Source organism: Petaurus breviceps, unplaced genomic scaffold (assembly GCF_028583685.1).
Source record: "Petaurus breviceps papuanus isolate PSGF00001 unplaced genomic scaffold, PetGlider_PUasm1.0 38, whole genome shotgun sequence".
Lineage (NCBI taxonomy): Eukaryota > Metazoa > Chordata > Mammalia > Diprotodontia > Petauridae > Petaurus > Petaurus breviceps.
This window is the reverse complement of record NW_027186304.1, coordinates 9761277-9787522: the sequence shown is the minus strand read 5'-3', so window position 1 is coordinate 9787522 and position 26246 is coordinate 9761277. Positions and strand designations below refer to the sequence as shown.

The 26246-nt window shown below is 38.0% G+C and overlaps 1 long non-coding RNA gene and 1 pseudogene across 1 annotated transcript in view; both read left to right on the top strand.

Moving 5' to 3' along the window:
- Positions 1-26246, top strand: part of LOC138169992 (uncharacterized) — a 713900-nt gene that overhangs the window by 38970 nt on the left and 648684 nt on the right. The window lies entirely within an intron of this gene.
- Positions 12918-14250, top strand: LOC138169990 (basigin pseudogene; annotated as a pseudogene).

The following is a 26246-nucleotide window of genomic DNA, read 5'->3' as shown; positions in this document are numbered from 1 at the left end:
ACACTGGAGCCGGTGCTCTTACTCGCTGTGCTACCTGGCCACCCTATGCAGCTATTTTCAGATATACTTCTAGGGACCTATAAGTTTTCAATTCTTCCAAAGTGATATGATCTAAGGAGAGGAGTTTACTACTCTCCTGGCCTGGGCTCTTGTCTGTGAGTGACCACAAGCACTCTTTTCTTCCCTGGAACTGTTAGGAGGGTCCCTCTTTTACTGTGGCCACAAGCTCTGCTATGCTTATTTGTCCTCACCCTGAGACTGCTACCCAGGATTACAATCTGGATAGAAGTATGGGCAAAGCAACAAGAGTCCTGCCTCAGTACTAGCAAAAAAAAGTCCCTGTAATCTCCTTCTAACCAGTTTTTAAAACTCCTTACCATGTTTGGTTTGAGAACTCAGGAAGCAGGTGCTGTTACTACTGCTGCTGATTGAGTCATGCCCAAGGTCTTCTCCTGGTTTGGTATGGTGGGGGCTATGCTGGTGTGACTTGTGCTGGACTACACTCTACACTCACCCAGGTGTTAATGGACTTTTCCTGTCAACCTTCTAAGTTGTCTTTGGCATCTGTGGGCCAGGAATTCTGGAAACCACCACTGCTGCCAGTGATTCAGTTGCTTTGAGGCCTGCTCTGGTTTTCCTTGGACACTGTTTGCACCAGCATGGTTTGCACTGGTCTGCACACCTCTTTCACCCTGGTGCAAAAGACCTTTCCTGCTGAACTTCCAATTGTTGGCCTCACCCTCTCTTCCAGCATCATCAAAGTCCAATGGCAAGGTAAAGAAACTCAAGATGACTGGTGATGTCTCAGATACAGTGGATGACCTTGGCATCTTCCATGTCTAACCAAGCTCTAAGCAATAAATAAATGCCTACTTCAGCTGTCTTCATGGCTGCTGAAATAAATTGTTCTCATCCACCCATTCCACTGGGAGAAATCTTTACATGCTTGGGCTAGACACCCCACTAACTCACTGAATATTTTGAGACACTTTGGTTACCCTCAATGTAGTTTAGTCCATTTGACAAAACAGTTAATTAGTTTTGGCCACTATGCATGCAACAGACTCTTAGAGCCATAGGTGAGAGCTGGGTGAATCAGGTGAACACCAAACAAGGTACTCTTCTTCTGTGAACACCCTATGCCCTGGTCATTCAGGTAATTAGCATTAGAGGCAGGATCTGAACCTAGTTCCCTTTACTTTAGAGTTGCTGTTCTTTTTACTTGATCACATTGCCTCATGGTGTGTCTCTCTTTAAGTGGTTTGGAATAACATTTTTTTTAAATGATATGTCATGGGCAGAACCAAGATGGTGGAGCAAAAGCAGGAACTTGCTTGAGCTCCCACTCCAACCACCTCCAATACCTATGAAAAATTACTCAAAATAAATTTTAGACCTTCAGAACCCACAAAGTGACAGAGAGAAACAAATTTCCTGATGACAGCAACATGGCAGGCCAACAGGAAGGGTCTATAGCACTGGGCTAGGAGGCAAGCAAAGTCCCACATGAGCCACGTGGACCCAGACCAACCACACAGACCAATCACAACAGACTTCAGGAGACTGAATCACTAGCAGCTGTGTCAGTATCCAGACTTCTCAACCCATAAATGCCAAAGAGAAAGTAAAAGGTCAGCAGAGAACCCTGTTGATCCTAGTGAGAGAAGAGCAGGGTCTGGCCCCTGACCCTGGAGCAGAAAAGGTGATGGTGATAGCTACTGCTGCTTCTGGTGACAGGTCTAAAGATTGTAGGGGGACCAAGTGACTGTGCAGGGGGCATTTGCAGCAATCTCTCTGCTGACACTGAGGCAGGATTCTCTTGCTTTGCCATGCTTAGATCTGGGTCATAGTCTTGGGTGGGTGGTTGTCCTGGGGTGAGGAGTGCTGCCATGGCAGAACTTGTTGAGGATGTCGAGAGAATGTCCTCCTCACAGTTCTGGGTCAGTTGTCTAGAAAAACTCTGACAACAGCTGCACAAAACCCCTTAAAATTGGGACACAGCATTCTCCACTCTGGAGGCAGACTTCTACCATGGGAAAGAGCTCAGAAGTCAAGAATTTGGCTTGCAAGATGAGTAAACAGAGGCAGCACGATCATACTATAGAATTTTTTTTGGAGACAAAGAGGATCAAAACATCGAACAAGAAGAAGACAATAAAGTCAAAACTTGTACATCAAAAGCCTCCAAGAAAAATATGGACGTATCACAGGCCATGGAGGAGCTCAAGAAGAATTTTGAAAATCAAGTAAGAGAAGTAGAGTAAAAATTGGGAAGAGAAATTGGAATGATGAAAGAAAATCATGAAAAATGATTCAACAGACTGACTGAAGAAAATAACACCTCAAAAAATACACCAACTTAAAAAGCAAAAGAGGACCAAAAAGTTAATAAAAAGAAGAATGCCCCAAAAAGCAGAATTGGTCAATTGGAAAAGGAATTTCAAAAAATCACTGAAGAGAAAAATTGTATACATAGACAGAGGGCACAGGTGAGTTAAATATGAAGTATGATATCTAAAAAAACATTAAGAGGTGAGAGAGGAATATATTGGGAGAAGTAAAAAGGTAAAGATAGAATAGTATAAATTATCTCACATAAGAGAGGCAAGATAAAATTGTTACAATGGAGGGAAAGACCAGAAAGGTGAAAGGAAATGAGTCAAGCTCACTCTCATCGGATTTGGCTCAAGGAGGGAATAACATACACACTAAATTGGGTGTCTTACCCAACAGGAAAATAAGGTGGCAGGGGATAAGAAGGGGGATGATAGAAGGGAGGGCAGATTGGGAGAGAGGGATTAGAAGCAAACACTTTTGAAAAGGGACAGTGTCAAAGGAAAAAATAGAATAAATGGGGGTGGGCAGGATATGTTGGAGTGAAATATAGTTACTCTTTCACAGTAAAACTATTATGGAAATGTATCATGTAACTACACATCTACAACCTATATTGAATTGCTTGTATTCCCATTGGGGGTGGTGAGGAAGGAAGAAGGGAAAGAATCCGGAAATGGAAGTTTTAAAAACAACTATTAAAAATTGTTTTGTTTTGTTTTGTTTTTATGGGACAGCTAGGTGGAATAGAAAATAAAGCACTGGCCCTGGAGTCAGGAGGACTTGAGTTCAAATCTAGTCTCAGACACCTAACACATATTAGTTGTGTGACCTTGGGAAGGTCACTTAACCCCAGTTGCCCTGGCTTCTCCCCTCCAAAACAAACAAAAAAAAATTTTACATGCAACCAGGAAATAAGATATACAGGCAATGGAGTATAGAAATCCCTCTTGCCCTACAAGAAAGTAAGGTGAGAGTGGGGTTGATGGAGGAGTATATAAGACAGAACAGATGGGGGAAGGGGTATTCAGTGCTTACTATTTTGGGATAGGGGAGAGAAGGGGAGAATATTTGTAACTCAAAATCTTGTGTAAATGAATATTGAAAACTAATAAACAAACAAACAAATGGATGAATGAATGAATGAATGAATGAATGAATAGATAGATGAATAAATAAATAAATTAATTAATTAATGAGATGTCTTGTGTTTAATCATAATTTCCAAAATTAAGGAGAAACCTGCATATTGCATACATATCTTAAGTTATTCTTCCAAAATGTTTATATTTTTAATAAATATAATCAATTAGTAATTTGTTTTTAAAACATTTAACAGTATAAATCTATATTGGGGAGCATATTAAAAAGTCAAATATTTAATTTGTGATTTTTAAATCTTGTAGTCTTAAAGTTCAAAATCTTAAAATCAAAATTTTATAATTTAAAAGTATAAATTTAAATGTATATTGCCAGGAAGACTTTTATATCTATTGAAATAAAAAAAAAATCAGAAGAAAGACATTAAAGCATCCAAGAACTGGAACAGAGAGAGACATCAAAGAATTTAAATGCGGTGAGTTTTGGCCTATGAATAAAGGCTCAACAGAAACTAGAAGTACCTTACTTTCATTTAATGGCAGAAAGCTTTGTGAAAGCCTAGGACTTTTGGGGAGGACTTTGAAGAAGTTGCGGATGTTTGACTAACAAACACAGGAGAAAAGCATGTTTTAGAAACAACATGCAGCATGAAAGAAAACAGCTCAAAATTTGTAACAAAAAATGCGTTCCCTGACAGAGTTTGCCCACATGATAAGAGCCAAAAAGGGGAAGCAAGAAGTCATTGATAAACGCTGATAAAATGACTTTCAAGGTGGACAGAAAATAGAGAATAAATTACGTGATGAGGACAACAAAAGCAAAACTGACCTCCTCAAAAACAAACCACGCCTCTTCATGCTTCTAAAGTGGGATTCCATAGGTGGGGTATTATTTCTTAAATTCAGTCTCAGATTGAGTAGTTCAGATGGCTTTCAAAAGCACTGAAAAGACATACAAGTCAGTGTACTGACCCAGAAATTGTGGAAACCTTAAAAAATGGAATTAAAGATTTCCTGATTTTCTAACAAAATGTTTTCCTTAAAAAGGAAATATTTAGACGGTTGGTTTTTGTCCTCTGTTCTCAAAGAGATCCAAAATAACATCACTATATTGCAGTCAAGGCGCAGTCTGTCTGACTGTGGCTGATCAGACCAATACAATCTCTGAAGGCTCTACCATGTGTCAGGTGCAGACAGTCTGTGTGAACATTTGTAGTGGAGAGGTCTCTAAATTGGAACATCTTTTGAGCGAGTGCAACTTTGCTTCGCTCGTAGAGCATAGTGTCTTCATTGATGCAGGCATGTGATGGTGTGAGGTCCTTTGTCAGTGTCTCCCATGTCACACAATCCATTCCAAAGTTCTTTAGAGATACATTATGACTGAAAAAGGAGCTGCCTGTGGAACTATGCTTAGTCAAGCCTCAGTTTTGTTATGAAGAGCTGCTTAGTGATAAGTATTGTATCTCTGATTTCTCTGGTAAGGGAATTCCTAGGTGAGGAAATTCCTTTTATTAATATTAGATGAGCACATTCTCTGTTGCTTGTAATCTTAGAAAATTCCCTAAAGCACTAAGAAAATGGCTTGCCTAGGATGACACAATTAACATGCTTAAAGAAATAAGATTTGAACTGAGCTCCACCAGGCTCTAAGGTAAATCCTCTTTTCACTTTCTTAAGTAGTCACCTGACTGATTCAAAGGTGAGACAAAGCACTTTCAGAGCAATTCATTAGCAAAAGTTATTGCTTTGTAAACATTGTGCTTAAACTGAGGATAGACCCATAGGAGGAGCTAGATTTTTCCTATAGAGTCTAGTAATATAAAGCCCTGGGTGGTGAGACCATTAAATCAAAGAAAAGTTCAAACAGCAAAAATGTATATTTGCTCCTACTAAATTGTATTCTCATTATAGATATTGGTGTGAAGACCTATGTTTTAAACACCACATTGGCCAGCAGTTCTGTATAAGCAATCTAAAAGATCAGTTTTATATATTTATGTCTCAGTTTATCTAACAATATTTATGATAATGACAATAATAGTAGGTAGCATGTTTATAGGTTTGTAGTGTTTTAAAAATATTATTTCATTTTTATTCTTATAACAACACTGGCAAGTAGAGGCTAGTGTGATTCCTATTTTAAAGATAAGGAAAGTGGGGCAGTGTAATGGAAATGCAAATTTAAAGATCTTCCCTGCCCCTAGGCTAAAGTGCACCTGGAGCCTGGGGTGGGAGGCTTGTTTTTCAGTAGATACTTCTTGATTGGCCAGTGGGTCAATAAGGTTGTTACATTCTCTGAGCCAAGAGAAGGCTATATAAGCCCTGATGTATAGCTTTGTTTTGGGGGCTCACTTTGACAAGTGTTCTGTGATTTGATATGGATTCTGGGAAGCCGTTGTCCTGAGCTCCCCGGCTTTGAAAAAACCCAGATGTTGAAACCCAGATGTTGACTGGGTATGGATGTAATGGTTGGACAGTTTGAAATCTGTCTACTAGATCTCTTTCTGTCTTGATAATTCTGTCTGTGTACTTTGAAGTTCGGGGTGCTGACCTTTTCCCCTGAACAAGGTAAACGATATATGTCTGACTGATTAAAGTAAGCTTGTTAACCCATTTTGAGTTGCTTTCCTTTACCAAAGCAGATCCAAGAACCTGTGCTAGCAGCCACCCTGGGAACGCTGGGGTGCTTGATGCTACAGGCAGATAGAATTCAGATCTCTTAAATGAGATAATCAATGTAAAAGCATTACAAATTTTAAAGCAGAGATGTCAGCCCTGCCCCACAACACCCCCTCAGTGTTATGTCAACCAGATGAAAATTTATTTGGGAAATATTTAAGAAAATAAATAAAAATGAAAAAATAATCATGGGTAATATTACATTTTAAAATGTCATTATGTAACCCACAGGGATCCTTATGTATGGATTAAGGGCTCCAGCTTTTGACAACACTATTTTAAAGTTCTACAGAAATGATATTTCTCCAGCTCCTTTTATAGCTGAAGAAACCAAGGCACATAGAGTTAAAAGACTTCCACAGGGTCACGTAGCTAGTAAGTATCTGAGGCTGGACTTGAACTCAAGACTTCCTGACTTCAGGCTCAGCCCCCTATCCACTGGGCTACTTAGCTATGTCATAGCTTGCTCATTTGTAAAACAGACTTAGTGGCCCTAGAGGTTCCTTCTAGTTTCTGATCTATGATCTGCCCAGATTCATGGAATCCTCAAATATTAGTTAGAAGGGATCTCTAAGCTTTTCTAGGGCCAATCTCATTTTTTACAGATACTCAGTTGTGAGGATACCAACCTTCCTGTAATGCTTTCAAGTTTGTGAAAGTCTTTATAGCGTTTTTCTCATTTAATTCCTAGAAATCATTTGAATTACGAAATGACAGCTATTATTATCCTTATTTCACAGCTCTCTACAGCCTGGCTGAGTGCTGATGTTTCTGTCTCTGTCTATTACTCTGTCCAGTACAGTGGAAAGGGTGATGGAGATGGAGATGGAGGTAGAATCTCTGTGATTCTGGGTTCTTCCATCTACTACCTTGGGCAAGTCATTTGGGATTCAAGTTTCCTCATTCATGGCAGGCAGGTGCTAGCACCGTGGATAAATCAGGCCTGGAGTCAGGAAGACTTACCTTCATGAGTTCAAATCTGGCCTCAGATACTTACTAGTTATGTGACCCTGGGCAAGTCACTTAACTAGGTTTGTCTCAGTTTTTTCATCTATAAAAGGAACTGCAGAAGGGAATGGCAAAACACTCGGGTATCTTTGCCAAGAATACCTGAAATGGGATCACAACAAGACAGACAAAACAAAAAATAAACTACTGAACAGCAACTTCCTCATCTGTAAAACAGGGATGTACAAAATAATCTTAAAGGACCTTTCCAGTTCTAACTCTATGATTCCATGATACTGCTATTTCCCTACAGATGAGGAAACTGAAATAAAAAAAAAATCACATAGAATGCCAGAGAGAGAGTATGGAAACACTCCCTGTCTGGCATTCTATGTGATTTGGATAGCAATATTAATTAGATAGAACAAATTCAGGTAATGGTTCCTTGGGGTGGAGGTGGAATAGAAGCAGTTAATTGAAATTGTTTTGGTTAATACAATTTTCACTCACTTTGCATAATTTTAATTTTACTATATCCTTTAAGGAGATCTGCTTAGCTCTACAGAAAAGGATAATTTCTTTTATGAACATTGCAAACCTCTTAGGCCTTTTGTTATCCAGACAAAGGAGGAAAAATCACTTGAATTAATTGTTCTCTTATAAAGCACTCCAAGGCCAGGAGTCTATGAACTATTAATGCCTATGTAGTTGTACATTGAAGCTAGGAAGTTAGTCCATCTAATAACAATAATTATGGTAATTAATGTTTACAAAGTGTTTTAAGATTTCTTAAGCTCTTTACACAAGTTACTTCATTTGGACTTAACACTATGTGGCAAGTTCTGTAATTATATCCATTTTATAGTTGAGGAAACTGAAGCAAACAGATCATGACTTGTCCAGGATCACAAGCTAGTAAGTGTCTGTGGATAAATTTAAATTCATATCTTCTTGACTCCAAGTTTGTCCACAACTCTATTTACTATACCACCTAGTCATGACAGATATATGGTGGTAGGCTCCAAAAAGGAGAGTTGGGCATGTTCCATTCTAAACTTAATGGAAGCAAGGAGAAAAGATCAATATTAAAAAGCACAAAATATATTTATATCTGTAGAAAAGTGCCATTTTCTCCTTTGTTTATATATGAATGCATGAGGACAGTATTTTTTTTAAGAGTTCACACATAGGGGAACAGAGGGCAAGATGGAACTTTTCCTGGACATTCTCTTGGATTCTTACATAGCTATCTCTGGGCTTTTTCTATAAATATAAGCACATATCTGGTATACATCACAAAATATCTACCTCAGAGTTATTCAGTTCCCGCTAGCAGTATAGAGGGTAATGTTATCCCTAATAATAATCTTCTGCTAGCATCTAAATTCATTTCCTCTTCCTCTGTGTCCCCTGGAAACAGAAATATGGTGGCCATTATATTATCCATGTGGTATAGGATACTATTTAAGTATTGATAATAGAAAATAGCACTTTACTTAAACTTAATGTATTTATCTAAGGAAGAGGACATTAGGCCTTATGATGATTTAGGAAAATGAAGCTACAAAAACTTAACTATTGACTAAATATTTTCTCTCATTTGTCTCCAAAATACATGGGGATATTGTATAAATTAGAAAGTAGACAGAAGGGTAAATAGTTACCAGTGTCTAATTTATTGCCTCCTCTTTAAAGTAATACCAAGGAGATGGAGCCAAAATGGTGGTGTGGAGAAGTCACTGAACTATGTTCTCCCAACATCCCCCTACAAACCACCATAAAATAATTACTCAAATGAAATTCTACAATTTCAGAGGTCATAAAAGATCAGAGTAAGACATTTTTCCAACCTAATAAAACATAGGAGGAAAAGAGAGACAAAGAGACAGAGAGAGAGAGAGAGAGACACAGAGAGAGAGCTATCTGTGACACAGGGAAGAGGCTGGTCTAGAGTCCATGTAGATAATAAACCTGTGATATATCTAGGTATTGGTGACAAAGGCAACAACAGCTTTCAGCGTTCTCAATCCAGAGATGGTAAAGGGATTTGGCAACTGGTAAGAAAGAGACTACAGGGTACCACTGGGCTAGCACAGTTTGGCATCTCCACTGCCTACACACATCTAGTTCAAGGGCAGAGAGGAACACTTTCAGTGAAAAGGGAGTGGAAGCCCCAAGGGATAATATAATTTTCTTTTTTTTTTTTTTTTTTGTAAGCAATCGGGGTTAAGTAACTTGCTCAAGGTTACACGGCCAGGTGTTTCTGGGTGGGTGCTAAGTGTCTGAGCCCGGGATTCGATCTCCAGGTCTTCTCAACACTGGAGCCAGTGCTCTTATTTGCTGTGCTACCTGGCCGCCCCAATAATATCATTTTCAACTCCAAGGAATCAAGAATCCTGAACCCCAGCATAGTTGGTGATCCCAATGCATCAGGAGCCCTTCCTGGGTAAGAGAGAGAATGTAGATGAGAGATCAGTGACCATATCTTTCCCCAGATAACAATGCCTTGGAAACACAAAAAAACTTCCAGCCTCCAGAAGCAGCTCTGAAAACTTTGTGGAAAACAGTGTAAAGAAGCCAAACACTTGAAGCAGCTCCCACCACCATTCAAGCTAGAAACAGACTCCAATATTAACATAAAGTTCCAAATTAACAAGTGAAGTAAGGAAAGGAGCAAGAAAAAAAAAAAAACTTGACCTTAAAATTCTACTATGTTGATAGGCAAGATTAAGATGCAAACTCAAAAGAGACACATAAGACCAATAAGAATTCCTGGAAGTGCTAAAAATGATTTTCAAAATAAAATAAAAGTGGTAGAGAAAAAATAGGAAAAGAAAGAAAAGCAAAGAAAAAAATATGAAAAGAGAAGTGTTTGGTAAAAAAAAAAAGGTGCAAAATACTGAAGAAAATAGTACTTAAAAAAACAGAATTGGCTAAGAGGAAAAAGAGGCACACAAAATTCACTGATGGATATAAATCCATAAAAAGCAAACTGGGCAGATGTAAAAACCGTTATAAAAGCTTGTGGAAGGAAATAATCCATTAAAAAGTAAAACTGGCTAAGTGGAAGCATTTGACTTCATGAGATATAAAAAAACAACAAAGCAAATTCAAAAGAATGAAAAACTAGAAGAAAATGCAAAATGCCTCATGGGAAAAACAATAGACCTGGAAAAGAGTTCAAGGAGAAGCAATTTAAGAATTATTACATCTGATGCACCTAGGTGGCACAGTGAATAGAGCACTGGCCTGGGAGTCAGGAGGACCTGAGTTCAAATCCAGCCTCAGGCACTTACACACAAAATACTAGCCATGTGACCTTGGGCAAATCACTTAACCCCAACTGCTCTCCAAAAAGCAAATTATATATATATATATATATATTACATTCCCCAAAGGACTTGATCAAAGAAAGAGCTTAGATATTATATTTCAAGAAATTATTAGGAAAATTGTTCTAATATCTTATAACCAGAAGGTAAAATACAAATTAAAGAATCCACCAATCCCCTACTGAAAGAGAACCCAAAATTAAAATTTCTAGGAATATTATACACAAATTCAAGATCTCCCAGGTCAAAGAGAAAATATTTCAAGCAGCCTGAAAGAAATCATTCAATACAATGGAGCCAAAATCAGGATTAGACAAGACTTAGCATAGAGGTCTGTAATGGTAATGGAATTTAAGGATCCCTTTCCATGGGCTTGGTTTTCAGGTTAAGTGTTAAAACACAGAGCTTGTGAATCCCATTTGTGGGATGGACTTGTTAACATGAAGAGAGGGTGCTGAATTAGAAGAAGCTGGTACCATGGATTTAGAAAGAGGCCAGAAGAATTTTTCAGGAATAGCATTGTGGAGGCACAGAGAGACAGAGACAGAGAGAGAGAGAGAGAGAGAGAGAGAGAGAGAGAGAATTGCCAGCTGAAGCCACCCACATGGCTGAGGGCCAGTTGGAGCTTCCCAAAACTTTTAAGAACTGCCATCCAGAGCTGCCAAGAACTGAGAAGGCATGACTGTGATGTCGGGTTGTTGTTTTGTTTTTTTTTTCTCTCTGATTTGATGTTACTTTGCCAGATTTGTCTACTAGCAAATGACAGTGCTGTTGTTGCAAAGGTCCTGGAACATTCCTGTTGGTTCAGAAGCCCTGAAGGAGGATTTTCTTGTTGTATGTTTACAGATATCCTTGAGGACGGTCTTGCTGATTTTTTCAGGGGTCTTGAGACTGTTCTGCAAGCAGAGTGAATTGATGAGGATGCTGGAAATGTATATTGTGGCTTTGTTAAGCTTTGTCTCCACAGAAACAGAGATTGCTGAGAACTTGCCTTGGGACAAATTGAAGAAAAGAGCTCTCCTTGGGTATTTAGTGCTGTGATATCTTTTTTTCTCTCTTTTTTATTTTTAGTTTACATCATTCATTTCCACAAGATTTTGAGTTGTAAATTTTCCCCCATTTTCCCCTACCCACCACCCCAAAATACTGATCCCACTGAATATCCCCTCCCCCAATATGCTTTCTCCCATAAATTCACCCATCCCCCCTCCAACTTTCCAGTAGGGCACTGCGGACCTCTATGCCCCAGTGCCTGATTACCTCATTTCCCAGTTGCATGTAAAGTAATAGTAATAAGAGTATACACACACACACACACACACACACACACTGTGTGTGTGTGTGTATGTATTAAACATTTGATTTTAAAACTTTGAATACCAGATTCTTTTCTTTCCTCCCTTGTCACCCATCCTTAATGGGAAGATAAGCAATTCAATAGAGGATGTACATGTGTAGCTAAGCAAAACATTTCTATAGTGGATATATTATGAAAGATTAACTTTATTTCCCTCCATCCTATCCCACCTTCCACTTGTTCTAATCTCTACTTTTACCCTGTCCCTTTTCAAAAGTGGGTGCTTCCAACTTCCCTCTTCCCCCAGCCTGCCCTCCCTTCCATTATTCCCCCTCTCATCCTCTCCCCCCTCCCTACTCTCCTGTGGGGTGAGATACTCTATTGAATGTGTATGTCATTTCCTCTCTAAACCCAATTCATTGAGAAAAAGATTGACTCCTTCCCTTTTGCCTTCATGTTCTTCCCCTCCATTGTAACAGTTTTCCCTTGCCTCTTCTATATGAGCTAATTTGCCTCATTCTGTCTCTCGCCATCTCCTCTCATTATATTCCTCTCTCACTTCTTAATTTTACTTTTTAAGTATCATCCCTTCCTATTCAATTGTTCCTGTGCTGTCTATGTATACCTGTACACATAAATACATACACTCACATAGTTATTCATACACCCATAAACCCTCCTATGTAGATATATTTTTGTATGTGTGTATACACACACACACACACACACACACACATATATATATATATATTCCTTTCAACTATTCTCATAGTTAGAAAACTTTCGTAAGTTACTTTTATCATTTTTCCATGAAGGAATGTAAATAGTTCAACTTAGATAAGTTCCTTATGATTTCTTTTCCCTGTTTACCTTCTCATGCTTCTCTTGCTTCTTGTATCTAAATGTCAAATATTCTATACAACTCTGTTTTTTTCATCAAGAATGCTTCAAAGTCCTCTATTCCATTGAATTACCATATTTCCCCTGAAACATGATATTCAATTTTGCTGGTAGGTGATTCTTGGTTTTAATCCCAGCTCCTTTGACCTCAGGAATATCATATTCCAATCACTTCAATACCTCAGTGTGGAAGCTACCAGATTCTATGTTATCCTGATTGTGTTTCCACAATATTGAAATTGTTTCTTCATGATCGAGTGACCGAGCGAGCTAGAGAATGAAGTGCCAGCCGGCCACTCAAAGACTTCGGGACAGCGATGCCGCGACATGGGGGTCCTACTGCTGTGGCTGCTGGCGGCCATGCTCCCCTGCCCTCGGTCCACCTCCGGAACTGGAAGCACCATCTTGATGGCTATAGGTGTTTCTGGCCATAAAACACTCCTGACTTGTAAACTGAATCAAGCTTCAACTCAAATTCAGGGTCATCGTTGGCTGAAGGGTGGCAAGGTTTTGAAAGATGATACATCGGATAGTACAGTCACAGAATATGAGGTTTTGACAGATGATAGATCCGGTGAGTATCAATGTATTTTTCTTCCAGAACTTACAGGAAAGGCTCATGTACAAGTAAAAGGCCCCCCTTTTATGGGTTAGTTAGTTACGGCTAACAAGAAGTCAGAACATGGGAATGAGGGAGACTCGATAATTCTTACATGTAAGAGTCATTCATATCCCTCTATCAAACAGTGGAGTTGGTACAGACAATATGAGCTTGAGAATAATACAAGCATTGTAAATGGCAGTGAAGGGAGGTACTTCATAACAGGGACCCCTGAAAAAACAGAGCTGCTTATTCAAGAAGCAGATTTGGAGAAGGATCCTGGAAAATACATCTGCAAAGGCTCTAATTCTGAGGGCTCAGATTCTGCTGAGATCATTGTGAACGTCCACAGCCATCTGGCTGCCCTCTGGCCATTCCTGGGCATTGTGGCAGAGGTACTGGTCCTGGTCACCATCAACTTCATCTATGAAAAGAGGAGAAAGCCAGATGATTTTCCAGAAGCTGAGCCCCATGTGATGAGGATGGAGGGTCTGCTCCTCTGAAAAGTGGTATGTCTCCAAACAACAAAGGCAGACAGAATGTGCATCAGAGGAATGGCAACTGAGCAAAGGTGACTTCTGATGAAGACCTCACCTGGATGGATGTGTGTGTGTTTCTTTGCAATGTAGCATGGAGTATATTCCTAATGTACCTTGCAAAATCCAAGTTGTTTTCACCAAATTATAGGAAACTAAGTTGTAAATTCAAGTACTTTTTTAAATTGTTGGAGGGTAGTTTTTTTTATATGTTTTTCTTTTTTTTGTTTTTGGTTTTTCCCCCCACATGTAAATTTTTGTCCTTTGGCCACCAGTCAGTCTGGCCTCTGGCATCAGTCCCTGGGGATTTGGGATAAAAGATAATCACAGTCTGTGTGCCTGTCCTCTTCTGGATTTCTCTACCCTTGTTCTGGGCAATGAGTGACAGAATCAGGGAGAGTGTTCTTTTGGCAGGAAAAGTCCTTCCTTTTTTTAGAGGCCCAGCTGCCAATAAGGGAGGAGATTCCATAGCAGCTGGCTGCATGTTCTACAAGGGTAGAGTGTGTAATATTATGTTGTATTGGGGGGACAGCCCAGTGGGGCACAATATAATCTGTTTCTGCCCAAGTAATCCAATGAGGTGGCTTAAAAAAATTGGTAAAAAAAAAAAAAGAAAGAAATTGTTTCTTCCTGGCTGCTTGTAATATTTTCTCCTTGATATTGGGATTCTGGAACCTGTCTATAATGTTCCTAGGAGTTTTCTTTTGGGTATCTTTTTCAGGAGGTGATTTGTGGATTCTTTCTGCCGCTATTTTGTCCTCAGGTTCTAAAACATCAGGGCGATGTTCCTTGAGAATTTCTTGAAGGATGATTTCTAGGTTCATTTTTTGATCATGGCTTTCAGGTAGTCTAGTAATTTTTAAATGACCTCTCCTGGATCTATTTACTAGGTCAGTGGTTTTTCCAATGAGATATTTCATATTTCACATTGTCTTCTATTTTTTCATTTGTTTCAATCTGTTTAATAATGTCTTGATATCTCAAAAAGTCACTAGCTTCCATTTCCTCCAGTCTAACTCTGAAGGAATGGTTCTCTTCAGTGAGCTTTTGAGATTCTTTTTCCATCTGGCACATTCTGCTTTTTAAGGCATTCTTGTCCTCATTGCCTTTTTTGAGACTCTTGACATCTGAGTTACTCTATTTTTAAGGTGTTATTTTCTTCAATCAGATTGTTGACCATCATTTCATAATTTTCCTGCATCATTTTCATTTCTCTTCCCATTTTTCCTCCACTTCTCTTATTTGGTTTTCAAAATCCTTTTTAAGCTCCTCTATGGCCTGTGACCAGCTCATATTTTTCTTTGAAGCTTTTGGTGCAGGAGTTCTGACTTTGTTGTCTTCTTCCTGTTCCATGCTTTGATATTTTTTGTCCCCAAAATAGAAATCTAATGTCGGATTGCTTTGTTTGCTTTGCTTCCTTTGCTTGCTCATGTTGCCACACAATTACTTGACTTTTGAGCCTTTTGCCACAGTAGAACTCTGCTACCAGAAAGAGGAGCTTTATCCCAATTGCTGGGGTTTTTGCAGCTGCTGGAGCTATTAGTTAAATGCCCTCTCTGAAGCCTCAACATGCTCTTGCAAGCTAGTCATGCACCACAGGACCTCCACCCTTGACAGTGATCCAGATCCAAGCAAGTTAGAGCAAGAGCGCTTATCCCTCAGACTGGTCACTTGGTCCCCCTACAATCTGCAGGCCAGGAGCTCTAAAGCAGCATGACTACACAGCCTCAGCTGCTTCTCACCACAGGAGCAAAGTCTGGATCGCATCCCAGAACTCCCTGTTCCCACAAAATCTACACCGACCTCTCACTTTGTCTTTGGCATGTATGGCTTGATAATTCTGGAAACTGTCACATATGCTGGTGATCTGAAGTCCCTACAGCTGGCAGCTGGTCAGGCCACCCTGAGGCTAAAAATTCCAGCTCACGTGGGGCTGGGCTCTGCTCCCAGAGGGCTGCACTGGCACATTCCTGCTGGCCTGCTGGGCTGTATTTAGAGGAAGGTTAACTTCTCTCTGTCATTTTGTGGGTTCTGCAACTCCTAGGTATGTCTAGAGGCATTTTTTTACATCAATCGGAAAAAGTGGAAGTGGAAGCCACATGAAAGTCCTGCTCCTATTGCTCCATCTTGACTCCACTCCCCTAATGCTGTGATATCTTAACCTTGTTGGGGCTTAGGGGTAGATGGCCTTTGTCCTCTCCACTGCCCCTTTGAGATGGTACTTGGTGGTGATGGATGGAATTACAATTCAGTTTGGATCCAGGGGTGGAAAACTTTTGATTTTTATACTTTTTGACTGACCAAATGAATGTACTTTGTTCATGATTGGAAACTAATCTCCAGTTGAATAGAGAAAAGACTTTGTGATTGACTACATGAATGTACTGTCCAGGGGTTAAGTATTTGGACCTTAGTACTTTGTGATTGAATTGGAACTTATTAAATGAATGAGTTACCCTTTATTTTGATTTTCTCTTTTCTGTGAATGTTTTTTCTTAATCAGTCACTGAATAAATGGAGTTTGCTACGCTGGTAATGTGAACCTGGAAGTTGCTTGTGCTTGGTGTTACAAGTTCTTGGATTATGATACTCAGGGAGGTAAAGGACCTATGATTACAACAAAGAATAATCTACTATGAAAAAAATGATTATAATCCTGTAAGGGAAAAATTGAATGAAATGTTTAATGAAATATAGGATTCAAATATTTGTAGTGAAAATTTCTGAGCTGAATAGAAAAACTGATTTTCAAATAAGAGTCTCAAAAGAACCTTTAAAAAGTAAACATGAAAAAAATCATAAGGAACTCAATAAGGTTAAACTATTTACCTTTTTAAATCAGAAGATTATATATATATATATATACATATATATATAATTTTCTGATAAATTAAAATGTTATTAGGGCATTTAGAAGGATTCTATATTGAAGGAGTATGCAGGAATGAGTTGAATGCAATGGGATCATGAAAAAAGAAATGGATAGGTGAGAAAAAAGGTACCTTGGGAAAGGGGGGAGGGGGAAGAAATGACAAAATTATTCTTAACACACACACATTCATGACAAATATATGTGAAATTATTGAGCTTATTATTATCTGTTCATACTCCCATCTTTGATTTGAACCCGTTAAACACCAATATTGGCCTGCTTTAAAAGATTCTATGATATAATTACATTTTTCACAGAATTTCTCTACTTCTCCATTCACTGTCATAGGCATTAGTATATTAGGTGAAATTTTATATTTCAAAAATTTTCTTTCATGTGTCCTTTGATGTTTTTTTTTCCTTTGAACACAATATGGAACCAAATCAATCAACTCCTTTTTCCTCTTCTCCAAGGAGAATTTCCTTGTGAACTGTTCTTTCATTCAGTTATCCCTTCTGGATTGATTTATACTGAGAATATCAGTATTGATGTGGCTCATTTCCTCTAGTCATATGTCAAGTCTGAGAACTTTAGACAAATTTAATGTCAGCAATAGTAAAATCTCTTATTTATAGATGTCCTAAAAGCTATTTGATTCTCAGCACCTTCTGTCTCCTTTTTTATCATTCCACATTAAGTGAAGAAGGAAAAGAAAAGGGATACATATAACTAAGGGCAAATTTGCTTTATATCTTTGTTTCATGGATTTCCAAGAGAAAAGAACCTGCCATTTGTCAGCGAGTTATTGTCAGCAGTTCAAATGATGGTTCATTATACTTAGTGTTATTGGTCATATTGGTTCATTCAGATGATAAGTCTCATTATACTTAATGTCATTAGTCCTCAAACAGCAGGAACAGTCTTTTACTAGGAATTTTACTCTTAGCCTTTCCAACTTGCTGCAAGAAATCAGAGATTACACTCTGCCAATGAGGTATCACAATAGGACTCCTCTAATAAAAAAAATTAAAAATGAACAATAAATTTTTTTTGATATTACTGATTTTTTAAAAAGAAATCCTTTAAGATTTCACTATAAAAAGAATATAGTTAGGGGTGGAGCCAAGATGGCAGAGGAAAAGCAGAAACTTGTGTTGGCTCTGGATCCAACCACTTCCAAGAGCTGTAAAAAAAAATTACTCTAAACAAATTTTAAAACTACAGAACCCACAAAGAGACAGAGAGAAACAAATCTCCACTGAAGGCAGCCTAGAAGGCTGACAAGAAAGGTCTATCACAAAGTGCTTGGAGCAGAGCTCAGTCCACTATGAGCCACAGTGCCAGCCCCAGGGCTACCCTGACCAGCAGCATCCAGAGCAGACTTCAAGAAAATGAATGACTGGCAGCTGTGGTGGTTTCCAGACTTCTAAACCCATAAATTCCAAAGACAAAGTAAAAGGTCAGTGGGGAACTCTGTCAGAAAGAGGGGGAGAGAAGAACATGGTTTGGTCCCTACCCCAATGGCAAGAAGTGGTGGAGTTGTGGCAACTGCATGCATTGCCATGTGGCTGCTTCCAGATCTCCTGCCCTGCAAATTGTAGGGGGACCAAGTGACCATTCAGAGGGTAATCATTCTTGCTTTAACCTGCTTGTATATGAATCGTGTTCTTGGGTGGGGCCTTAGGGTTTGTGGCCAGTGGGCCAGAGCTTGTGGGGGCTGCAGAGAGAGTACCAACTAATAGTTCTAGCAGCTATGAAAACCCCAGTGATTTGGGACAAATCTCCATTCTGTAAGCAGAGTTTTGGATGGCAAAGAGCTCAAAAGTCAAGTAATTGGCTGGCAATATGAGCAAGCACAATCAGACCACACAATTCTTTTTTGGGGACAAAAAGGATCAATGCATGGAATTGGAGGAGGACAAAAAAGTCAGAACTCCTGCACCAAAAGTTTGCAAGAAAAATATGAATTGGTCACAGGCCATGGAGAAGCTAAAGTAGGATTTTGAAAATCAAGTAAGAGAAGTGGAGAAAAACCTGAGAAGAAAAATGAGAATGATGAAGAAAATTGGGAAAAGTGAGACAACAGTCTGCTAAAGGAGACCCAAAAAATATTGAAGAAAATAGCACCTTAAAAAGTAGATTAGCTCAAATGGCAAAAGAGGCGAAAAAGCCAATGAGGAGAATGCCTTAAAAGGCCAAATTTTCCAGGTGGAAAAGGAATTTCAAAAACTCACTGAAGAGAATAATTCCTTCAAAATTAGGTTGGAGCAATTGGAAACTAATGACTTTATGAGAAATCAAGATTTTATAAAACAGATCCAAACAAATTAAAAAATAGAAGACAATGTGAAATATCTCATTGGAAAAAGCATTCACCTGGAAAATAGATCCAGGAGAGATAATTTAAAATTTATTGGACTAACTGAAAGCCAATATCAAAAAAATAGCCTAGACACCACCTTTCAATAAATTATCAAATAAAATTGACCTGATATTCTAGAAATAGAGGGGAAAATAGAAATTGAAAGAATTCATCAATTTCTTGAAAAAGATCCCAAAAAGAAAACTCCTGGGAATATTATAGCCAAATTCCAGAGTTCACAGGTCAAGGAGAACATATTACAAGCTGCCAGGAAGAAGCAATTTGAGCATTGTGTAAACAAAATCAGGATAACACAAAACCTAGCAGCTTCTACATTAAGGGATTGAAGGACTTTTTTTTTGCCTTTTGGAGGGCAGTTGGGGTTAAGTAACTTGCCCAAGGTCACACGGCTAGTTTTTTTGTGTGGGTGTTAAGTTTCTGAGGCTGGAATAGATCCCAGGTTCTCCCAACTGGAGGGCCGGTGCTCTTACTCACTGTGCCACCTAGCCACCCTTAATAGATACTTTTTAATTACTAAAGGATGGGAGATGGTGCTAGATGCTGATGGTACAATGATTATTATTTTTTTAATGTCATTTCCTCTGCTCAGGACTTCTCATTCTAATTCTACTGAGTAAACAAGAGAGAAGAGAAATTAAGACATATATAAAGTACAAATTGATGTCATGAATAAAAATTCTGAGAAAAAATGTTTCCAGATTTTAATAATTACTTCATTAATTAGACTAGACTAGCCAATAATCAATAAATTAATGATCAGTGGTTTTTCTCTGTAACGCAAAATGCCAAAGGAGACTCTGAAAATACCTTGAATCAGGTGTGTACCTTCTGATTGGGAACTCCCCTGATGAGGGAAAATTTACTGTGATTGATGAATATTTAATGAGGAGGTGTGCCAGAAAGTCTCCAGCTTCTCTTGCTAAAAAGTGGCTTGATCTCCATCAATCTCAGTAGGCTAGTTTTCTCCTTCATAAGCCAGGTTACCCCAAACTCTAATGAAATAACAAAGGTCAGGAGTTCTATCTCTGAGGGAGAGAACTCCTTCACACTTAATTCTTTTTATACCCTAAACAAAAATTGTGTTTTCCAGTTGTGTCAGTTCCTGCCATATGCCTGGAGAAGAGCTTGAATGTTTCTGATGTTCTTTAGCAGAAGAAGGACGGTTTTCTAAGCTAATCTTTTTAACAGAAAAGGGACTACTATAAATTATTATCAATAACCAAATGGTTCAGGATTAAAATTAATTATTCTTATTGGGAAAGAATGGGAGCAAAGTAGAAATACAAAGTACTCAGTATATTTGAGAAAGATAATGACTCTTTTAATGGGGGGAAATCAGGGAAAACTTTATAGAGGTTATGATGAAAATACATGAAAGGAACCCTGCAAGTCTAAAGGGCAGATATGACAAGGGAAAATATTAGGGACATAGGTGACAGTTTACATAAAGCTTATTGGGAAAAGATAACATATCATATTCAGAGAACAGCTTGCCATCTAGTTTGGCTCAAATGCAAAGTCAAAGCAAAATCAGTCGAAAGGAACTCAAAGGCAAGATGGCACAATACATACTGAGAATCCCCTCTACAACATTTCCAACAACTGAAGTTCCAAGTTTTACCTAAAGACTTTTACTGAAGAGAAATCAATTACCAAAGAAGGAAGGAAACAAGCATTAAGTGTGTACCACATGCCAGACACTGTGCTAAGCACTTTACAAGTTATCTCATTAGACCCTCACAACAAGCTTGTGAGAGAAATGGTTATTAATAAGCAATGATTTGTGGAGATTCAGATGTCCCCCTATTTTTTTTATCCTCATGTCAAGACCACAGTGTCTGAAGGTTGATCGATCCTTCTCCTCAATTCAGACCCCACTCAGGTGGGGAAGCCATTGTGTTCTACACAGGTTTAGGTGAGGATAACTTATTTTAATAGATTGCCCAAGATTGGCAGTAACTTAGAAGTAAATGACTCATCAAAGTTCATTTAAATAAGTTTAGCCAATCATAATATTCATTCTATCATTAATTTTAATCAGAGTTGATTGCCACCCCTCTTCCAATGGGTATATAAACCAAGAGGCCACTGCCATGAATGTCTTTGGTCTAAGAAAGAGATGGCCATATGACCATCATTTTAATAATAAACATTCTGCCATTATTAATAAAATGATTAAATTACCTAGAAATTATGTCTCTTGACCTTTTTTTAAATGCCACATTTGGAAGGTAGGTGCTATTATTAACCTCATTTTATGACTGAAGAAATTGAAGTTGATGGAGATTACATATATTGATTAGGATCACAAAGCTAGTAAGTGTCTGAGATTAAATTTAAACTCAAAGATTTGGACTCCAAGTTCATAATTTAATCCAATGCACTATCTTATTGCGTCAGATAAGACATTGAACTTTGGGATAACTGTTATAAAATCTTTCTTTATATAAAACCTCTCTTCAATTTTGATCTGTTGCACCCAGTTCTCTTTTCAATAGTAAAGTTGAACAAACCTAATTCCTCTTTCAAATGACTAGCAAGCCGACTTGAAGATAAAAAATGCCCTTCCGATGCTGTTGCCTACACTCACAGCACCAAGCGAAACCTGAGAGCATGAACATGAATAATGAGTCCATGGTCCAGGTGGAGATTGGAAGCATAGATTTATTGCATGCTAAGCAAGTCTCCACTAAGCATCTGAGGGTTTGGGTTCATATACTGTAGCTAAAGCACTTATGTCATACTTTCTCATGGGAAACTTAATTTAGTTTGCAACATGAGGCACCTAACTTGCGACTTTGCCAGAGGCTACTGCCATGGGACCCTTCCCTGATTTCTTATCACATGCATCACTACTTTATCTATATCAGTCAAGTGGCCAGGGTTTCAGGGATGGCCAGGATGTTCCAAACCTCCCTTGCACAGGGGATGACTAACAGGGGGTGGAGAGTCAACTTGAGATAGTGGGCCCAGCCTGGATTCGTACCCATGGGATGCAGACCCCTCAGAGCATGCCCATTGCAGTCCCCTCAGAGCCCTCAACAGTGCCCCCTACACAACCCCTAGTCTTTCTTATCCAGTCTAAATAGACTTGATTTATTCAACTTATATGGCTTGATATGAAGCTATAATGATGGGGGAGATGGAAGAGGAGATAATACATAAAACAAATCTGTTCAATACTCATTTTGCTTCTGCTTTCTCTGCCACTGAGAATGATCTTTGAACAAGAGAAGACTGGAAAAATGACTAATGGAAAATTGAAAACTATGATAAAGAAAGGTTGTGAGAGAGTACTGAAACACCTCTGAGAAATTTTAGGGGTTGAGGTATTCAAGTTTCTAGGTCCAAATTAATTTATCCCCAAGTAGAAAAAGAGTTGGAAGATGCAAACACTGAAACTTTATTGTAATTTTTGAAAGCTCTTGGAGAATGAAAGAAGGGACCACATACTGGAGAAAAACAAATTTTCTTATTTTTCAAAAAATGAAAGATAGTAGAATATTCAAACTTTAGCCCAGTGATCTGGAAAAAAACATGAATAATGTATTATAAATCTGTGATTAGACAGTTATTCTTTAATCTAGTGGCAGCCTTCTTGCTGTTCCACAAACAAGACACTTCATCTCTCAGCTCCAGATATTTTCTCTCATTGTCGCTCAAGCCTGGAATGCTCTCTGTCCTCTTTTCTGACTATTGACCTCCCTGGCTAAAATTCCATCTTTTAAAAGGAGCCTTCCCAAATGTCTCTTAATTCTAGTGCTTTCTCTTTGTTTATTATTTCTCATTCATCCCATATATATCATTCTTTTCATATATTTGATTGCATGTTACCTTCTCCACTAGACTGGAAGCTCCTTGATGATTATTATTGTTGTTGATCCATTCAGTTGTGTCTTTGTGGCACTTTGTGACCCTGTGGAATATAGCATGTTAATGTGGTCAATGGGATTTTCTTGTAAAAGATATTGGAGTGGTCTGCCATTTTCTTATCCAGTAGATTAAAGCAAACAGGTGTTAAATAACTTGCCCGTGGTCATTCAACTAGCAACTGAGACCAGATTTGAGCTCCAGTGTTCCTGTCTCCAGACCTAGTGCTCTATCCACTCAGCTACCCAACTATCTCTTCCTTGATGCTAGGGACAGGCTTTTGCCTCTTTTTTATCCTTACAACTTAGTACAGAATGTGGCATGTAGGAGGGGCTTGGGGTATATCAAAGATAAAATGACTAAGGAAACACATATTGATTTATTAAGGAATTAATGCCAATAGCATAACAAATCCAGACAAGGTCTCCTCAGCTTTAGTACTGAACACCAAATACAGGGGAAGGTAGATTGTTATGCATTAAAAACAAGAAAATATGATCAGTTAATTAAAATAAATCAATAGGTCAGGATACAAATTTAAGCAATCTGATTTCTAATTGGAGGAAAGATTAGGGACTTTCTGAACTCAGAAGGGGTGAGTAAATAGTTTCAATTCCTTGAAGTCATTAAAAGGTGTTCCTCTTCCCCATGTCTATATTCAACCAAAGGAACATGGAAACGACGCCTGATTGAGCACTATAAGTCTAGTTTTCAGATAAAGCATATGGGTTGCTGCCAGCAACTAACATTGTAGGACAGACAGTGAACAAGAGTTGGGCTAGGTGAGCATGATGAGATCAATGCCAGTTTATTGATATTTCTCCTGAGTATATATAGAGTACTTGTTTATAGGTTTAAAGAATATCTTGTTTTCTGCTCAGTATGCCTGTGCTCCAATGTACTTTCCCAAGACCAACTTTTTCAGAATAGGCTGGCTTGTTATCACTTCCTTTCCACCTCTAGTTTATCTCTGAGGACAAGATAAACTTTTTGCTGTGCAAGTTTTACATAATTATTTGAGGGAAAAGTTTCAGGTTGTTTATCAGAGGAGTCCTTCCTCCCTCCTACATCTGAGCTAGATCCCTGGGTTTCCTCAGACCTTAAGGCCCCATGATATTTCAAACATGGCCTTCCACATCTCCCCTCCTTTTTTTTTTGTTTTGTAGCTGAAATTCATAAATTTGTGTCAGAATGGTTTTTGTGACAAGTGAAGACAACCAGAGAACAAAAGGAAGGCTGATACATAAGCCTGAAAGTATAATACCAATAGGCAAAAGGTACAAAATCAGCAAAACAAAATTGAGTGGTGATCCACCTTTAACAGCTTCTAAGATTGTGTTGGCTATTTTTTCTGGATCAATTCCAGAGTGAGGACTATTTTGGATGTTTTCTGTTATTTTTGTAATGTGTTTATATCCAATGTAGCATTTGAATCATGTGAAGCAACAAGCAATCAAGAACATTTTTTTTTATCCCAAGAAACATTAGAGTGAGACCTATTATATGGTAAAGGAGTTACACAAATATAAGTATATCTCTAATCACATCTAAGTGACATTTGAGTTTTTAATGCTGCTAACTCATCACCTAAATATGATACTGATTGTTCTAATAAATTGATTTTATACAAAACATCCTTATCTATATCCTGTTGTGTCTTAAAAGCTAGAGAAACATTTTTTTTGCTAATTCATTAGCATATTGTGAAGTTTGGATTTCTCCTTGTAGAAAAAATCTAGACACAGTGGTTGATATTATCAATAACATTAAGGCAGTGAGTCTAGTAACAAGAATTCTAACAAACCTCCCCTCCCTTTTTTTAAGAAATCAAAAAAATATATTTAGTGTACATCCCCTGACATTTGATACCAAGCATGAGTTAAAGTAGTCAGAAAAATGGCAAATGAGGGTGGTTAAACAAACAGTACAATGACAACATAAACACTAATACACTGTTTAAGAGTATAGTTAAAGCAGGTTATATTCCAATAAAATGTAGTATTAACTCCCATAATCTATAAATGATTTACATTAGTGGAAGTAAGGAAGGCTTGAGGGGGTCAAATACATGTATTTATAGGTTATGTATGAAACAATTGACATGATGGAAGTATGTGTCTCAGGACTTAAATCAGGATGTAACAAGTACAGTTTGTATTGAAATCAGAGTGATCATAGCAAGAAACACAAATCCTGTGGTAACAGGTTTCAGTTTTTTGGCTTTTGATATAATAAATATTCAATCTGACCCCATGTGGGCACAGCTTTTTGTGTAGTGGCTGCATTAGAAGACCTCTTCTTCTTTATTCCCGTGTGCTGTCTCTGTGATTTCTTCTGCTGCTGGAGCTCTTTCATCTCCTGGGTGAGTTCCAGTACACACCATGACATTTCTTTTGGGAACCCACCCTGGTCATTCCACAGCTTCTGGTAAAATACAAACATAACCTCTCCCCCAAATTAGTAAAGGTTAGGCCTTTCCCATATCTTTGTTTGGGGATATCTCCACATTAGCTTCATTTGGAGAGCGTGTACTTGTTCAAATTGTTTTTCTGCTGGTGTACACTTATTATAAGTGATTTTTTTTTTATTTTAGGGTGTATAAAGTAGTAGGTAGGTGCCTTTGTGGCATATCAGTCCAAGTCCCCCCTTTTTTATTTTTGTAAGTAGGTTTTAATAGTTTTATTCCATCTCTCAAGTGTAGCTTGACCAGTAAGATTATAAGGGATGCCTGTAATTAATTTTATTTGAAAATTATCACAGGAAGATTGAAATAATTTGATAGTGTAATCAGGGGCACTATAAGTTTTCAATTTTTTGGAAGGCCCATTGAAGTAAAAGACTGTAATATATGGTTAAATACAATATTTACTTCTTCTCCTGTCTGGAGTGAAACAAAAGTAAAAGATAAAAAATGTATTGTAACATGTATGGTTGATAACTTACCAAAGGGAGGGTGATTAGTCACATCCATCTGCATAATATAGTTAGATTTAATCCCCTGTGGGTTAAGGTAAATTACTGGAGAAGTATTATAGATAACATATATGGGCAGTTTGTAATGATCTGTCTAGCTTGTTCCTTTGGAATTCTTTACATAAAGTATATAAAGAACATTTGTACATTTGAAAATTTTGTACAAAATGTACATTTTGATGAAAATAAAAGTAAAATGACGTAGCTTTATGAATATTTGGGGAAAAAGATTTGGAAAAACCTGAACATCTCAATCAATAGTTGCATTATTTGGGGGAAAAGGTGCAGAAGTGAATAAGGAGTTCTAATATCATACATACATATATATATATAGAGAGAGAGATCTCCATAGATATAGACATAGATACACATGCAGATAGATAGATAGATAGATAGATAGATAGATAGATAGATAGATAGA